Genomic DNA, 5,472 nt, shown 5'->3' with positions numbered 1-5,472 from the left:
TGGCCAGGGGGCCAGGGCAGGCGGGAAGCTTGGCTTCCTCCATCACCGGGGCAACCAAGCCTCCTGCTTGCTCCAGCTCCCGGCCGCCCTCTTTCTGATTCAGTTTTGGGAGATTGTATTTTTCTAGTTATTTGTACATTTCATCCACATTATCCAACTTGTTGGCATATAGTTGTTCATATTATTTTCTTACAATCCTTTTTATTTCTGTGGTGTCAATGGTTACTTCTCCACTTTCATTTTTTATTTTATTTTCTTGAGTCTTCAGTCTTAGTTTCTTTTTTTCTTTTTCTTTCCTTTTTTTTGGGCGGGGGAAGATCCTGTTATTGGGGTGGACACTGAGCATGCACCAGTCCATGATAAAATGACTTAAGAGAATGATCCGAAAGGGTTGACTTCTTCCTGTGGTGTATTCTCAGAGCAGGGTTCAGGCACGGAATACATCCTGTTGGAACAGGTGTCAAGGCCAAGTCTTTAAGGCCAGACCAGGGGATGGAAGTGGGAAGCAGGGCCCCACCTCTGTCACCCAGCTGCAGCAGGATTTATCTCTAGACACTCAAAGACACACTCTGGTTCTCCAGAGAAGGACTGGTGAGCAGGAAGAGGGGGTCTGGGGTGGGGTTGGGTAATGAATAACAATGTTATTTTTCAAGAAGCATCTACCAACATCACACTACTGGGTCTGACATCCCCTTTAACCATCGCTCGGTACATTTTACAGCATAAATAAAGACTCAAGGAAAATAAATACATCGGCTCCTATGAGGTTGAAAGTGGTGTGCATGGCGGGGTGTGGGTAGGCGAACCAGTGGGGAGGGTGGGCAGGATGCTTACACACGGCAGGCGGGTGAGGAGCAGACAAGACAGGAGGCACCTATGGGGGAGCATCAGTCTTAAGTGTCCTCGTGCATGTCTGGGCTGTTGGTCCATGCGACCTTGCGGGGAGGCGCTGAGCTCTTGCCCTTGATGTCCACTTGTTCCTAATCTCTCTTCTTGGCAGTGTTCTTTTTGTCCCATTGCCGATGTAGGTAGCACAAAAGGATATTTGTTTTTTTTGTCACAATAATCTGTTCAGATGGGTACTTGTGAGTGGACAGGTAGACTGAAGGGCATCGATTTGAAGCTTTACACACAGAGTCGGCAGGAAATTGACTAAAATTGCTTTTGTTGTAGACTGGCAGTCCTTTCAAAAAATATGCCATCATCTGCTTCCTCTGTCCCCACCTCAGCTACTGCCTCAGCCGCCACAGCAGCCACCACAGCCACCTTCTTAGCTGCCACCGCACAATAACTTCCAGCCATGCTACAGCCTCTTCAGTCTTCATTTCTTGATGAGTCTGGCTAATGGTTCATCAATTTTGTTTATCCTTTTAAAGAACCAGCTCTTGGTTTCATTGATTTTTTTTTTTTTTAGTCTCTATGTTATTTATTTCTGCTGCAATTTTTATTATTTTCTTTCTTCTATTTACCCTTGGATTTTCTTGTTGCTTTCTTCCTAGTTGTTTAAGTTTAGGGTTAAATAGTTTATTGCTGATTTTTCTTGTTTTTTTTTGAGGTATGCCTGTATTGCTCTGAACTTCCCTCTCAGGACTGCTTTTGCTGTGTCCCAGAGATTTTGGGTTATTCTGTGTTCATTTTCATTTGTTTCCAGGAAGCTTTTTTATTTTTTTCTTGATCTCATTGGTAACCCATTCATCTATAATAATAAAAGTGTAATATTCCGGACGACCTTCCGGATGAAACTGTGGTGGCAGGGGCCGAGGCAGAGGCAGCCGCTGTAGCAGTGGGGGCCAAGGCAGCTGCTGCACTGGCGGGGGCTGAGCCCTTTGCACAAAATTTTGTGCATCAGGCCTCTAGTTGTTTAATAACATGCTATTTAGCCTCCATGTGTTTGAATGTTTTTGGGTGTTTTACTGTAGTTGATTTAATTTCATTCCACTGTGGTCTAAGAAGATGCTTGATATGATTTCAATCTTCTTGAACTTGTAGAGACTTGTTTTGTGTCCTAACATGTGGTCTTTCTTTGTGAATGACCCAAGTGTACTTGAGAAGAATGTATATTCTTCTGCTTTGGGGTGAAATGTTGTATAAATGTCAATAAATCCATCTGATCATCTGATCAGTGTATCCTTTAGAGTCACTGTTTCCTTATTAATTTTTTGTCTGGAAGATCTATCCAGTGAAGTCAGCAAGGTGTTAAAGTCCCCTACTATAACTGTATTGTTGTCAATCTCTCTGCTAAAGTCATCTAGAAGTGTTTTTTATATAATTAGGTGTTCCTATATTGGGTGCATATATGTTTAACAGGGTTATATACTCTTTTTGGATGAATCCCTTTAGTATTATGTAGTGACTTTTGTTGTCTCTTGTGATGGCCTTCATTTTGAAGTCTATTTTGTCAGATATGAGTATTGCTACTCCAGCTTTTTTCTTTTCCATTTGCATGGATAAACTTTTTCCCATTCCTTCACTCTCATCCTGTGTGTGTTTTTTGTTCTGAGGTGGGTTTCTTATAGATAGCATATAGTTGGGTCATTTTTTTGTATCCATTCAGCTACCCTATGCCTTTTGATTGGAGCATTTAATCCAATTACATTCAGGATTATCATTGATAGATACTTATTTATTGCCATTTTAATTCTGTATGGCTAGGTTTCCTTCTCTATTTCTTCTTCTCATTACATCAATTACTTTAGCATTTCTTGTAATGCTGGCTTGGTAGTGATGTACTACTTCAGGCTTTTTTTTTTTTTTTTGTCTGGGAAGCTCTTTGTTTGACCATCTATTTTGAATGATAGCCTTGCTGGATATAATAATCTTGTTCTCAGATCCTTGCTTTCCATTACCTTGAGTACTTCATGCCATTCTCTTCTGGACTCTAAAGTTTCTGATGAGAAATCAGATGTTAGCATTATCGGAGCTCCTTTGTAGGTAACAGTTTGATTTTCTCTTGCTGCCTTTAATATTCTTTGTCTTTAATTTTTGGTATTTTAATTACAATGTGTGTGGGCATGGGCCTGTTTGGGTTCTTCTTGCTTGGGGTTCTTTGTGCCTTCTGAACTTGTATGACTTTTTCCTTTACTAGGAAAGGTATTCAAATATTGTTATGTTTCACATTGTCCCATAGATCCCTTATGCTTTCCTTCTGTTTTTTTTTTTTTTTTTTTTTGTATTTTTTTTTTTTTTTTTTTTTGGTAATGTTTTTTTTTTTTCTTTTTGGTTCTCTGAGTGGTTTTTTTCTACCCTGTCTTCTAATTCACTGATTCGATCCTCAACTTCCCCTAACCTGCTGTGTATTCCTTCCAATGTATTCATTATTTGTGCTATGTCATTCTTTATTTCTGTTTTCATAGTTACTATATCTTTTTTCATGCTTTTGAGTATCTTTACCATTGTTACTCTGAACTGTTTCAGATAAATTTCTTATCGCTGCTTCATTTATCTCTTCTGGAGAATTCTCTTGTTTTTTTCATTTGGGGGTTGTTTCTTTGTCTCCTCATTTTGGATGCCTGTTTGGATTTGTGACTATGTATTTGGTATATCCTCTATGCCTCTCAATCTCTAGTTTAGCACAGTGTCAAATGCTGTTCCTGACTAATTTGATTAGGCAAAGCCTCGAAGCCCCCAGAGACCAACTCATCCTACAGACTGATAGAAATCCGACTAGAATTGCACCAGGCAATTATCCTCAGGTGTGGTGAGATTTTTTTTTTTCAACAGGGTTGGGCAGTTGCTTCTTCTAGGAGGCTAATTGTTATTTTTAATCTCTTCAGTGGCCTCAGGTTATGGTATTTTCCAATAGGGTGGGCCAACTCTCTTCCCTCCAGGCAAGGCAAATATCTGTGTGGGAAAGATGTCCTCTGCTAGGTGTGTGAGGGAATAACTCATCACAGGAAACTTGGGGTGCCTGCCTTCTGAGCTCTAACCCCTGAGTACCCAAACCTGGCTTTTGCTCACACAGCTCCAGCCCATTCTGCCCTCCCTCTGCCAGAGCACAAGGTTGATGGCTCCACAGCAAGTTTTGTGTATTGGCCCTTTAAGAGGGTGCTTGAATTTGCAGCTGTTGCTCCCTGGCAGGCAGCAACCCCGCTGCTTTTCACAGACAGATGTTATGTGGGTTCCCTTCTCAGTTCTGGTGCTATCTGCCGGGGGGCCCAGTTTGGGTATTAGATCCCAGTGATCTCAGTGGCAATCCCCCACAGCTGAGATCTCTCTCTGGAACTTGAGTTGCTGTCTGTGGGCACCCAGCCAGCCCTTTCGCACCTCCACACCTCCTACCAGTCTCTATGCGGTCTCCACTTTCAGTCCTCAGGATTCTCTTTTGTTGATTATTCAGGAAGTTTTTCTGTATTTTAGTTGTAATTCCAGTTTGTTCCTGGGAGCATTTCCGTCCAGCAACCACTTACTCTGCCACCATTTTTAATCTCTCTAGCCAACCTCCTGTTTCTTAACAGCCACGTGTAGGTGAGAGACCAGCCTGTTGCATGTCTCCACCCCTCCTACCAGTCTGGATATAGATTCTTCTTTATATCCTTAGGTATAGGCCTTCTGTTCATTTAATCTTCAGGTGGTTCATAAGGTTGGTTGTTCTGTAATTTAGTTGCAATTTTGAAGTGGTCCTGGGAGGCAGTGAGCACAGTGTTTGTTTATTCTGCCATCTTGACTAGAACCACACAGAAGAAACATTTCCCCAGTATTATCTCCAGTAGAAAAGTTCTGAAAGAGCTCTCTGAACACTCCTGGGCCATATGACCCATCTGGGTGCCGGAGGACCAATGAATGGAATCAGTGATCTCAGATGGATAAAAAATAGATGTCTATCCACTACAACTGCCATCTCCATGTGCACTAAGCATTATGTGTGCCACGACAGGCTCCGATGGATTGGCATGCAATATTAATCAAGACCTTGAGCTTTTCAGTTAGCCCAGGTTCAAATCCCAGTGTTTTATTTATATTTTGCGGATTTTGGATTAGTAGTTAACCTCTATAAATGCCAGAATCCTCATTTGTTAAATGGTGATAATTGTTCTTACTTCACAGGGTTTTTGAGAGAATTAAATGAAATATTACTGTAAAGCACTTATCACAGTTCCTGGTGTAATGCATCTGATGTGCTCATAACAAGTGCTCAAGAACAATTAGGGATGATGATGTTGATTCATTATGGAGTATCTTCATTGGACAAATTTTTATTCCAAATCAGCAAAAAGCAGTTGACTCCTTTGTCCAGAATGGACAGATGAGTGCAGCTGATTTTATTTAATGGACATTACATTGCCCCTTATCCTTATACATAAAGACCCACTTGGGACTGTTTTTCTCAGCAAGTGGATGTAAGGAGACAGGCTAACTGAACTTTATAGATCCCTGTCATGGGCATTAATCATACTGCGCCTGCCCATTGTGTTCTCAGTAGCTTTTTAATATTTGGAGGGCATTTCTACAGTTGAATTATCCCCCACAAAGTGT

The 5,472-nt window shown here is 41.2% G+C and overlaps 1 pseudogene; it reads right to left on the bottom strand.

Annotated features, from left to right (window-relative positions):
* Window positions 1–668: 668 nt before the first annotated feature.
* LOC102246338 lies at window positions 669–1,296 on the bottom strand (annotated as a pseudogene).
* Between the last annotated feature and the right edge of the window lie 4,176 nt (window positions 1,297–5,472).

The sequence above is a fragment of the Myotis brandtii genome, unplaced genomic scaffold (genome assembly GCF_000412655.1).
Source record: "Myotis brandtii unplaced genomic scaffold, ASM41265v1 scaffold291, whole genome shotgun sequence".
NCBI lineage: Eukaryota > Metazoa > Chordata > Mammalia > Chiroptera > Vespertilionidae > Myotis > Myotis brandtii.
The sequence above is the reverse complement of the archived record's forward strand: the minus strand, read 5'-3'. Positions and strand labels throughout refer to the sequence as shown.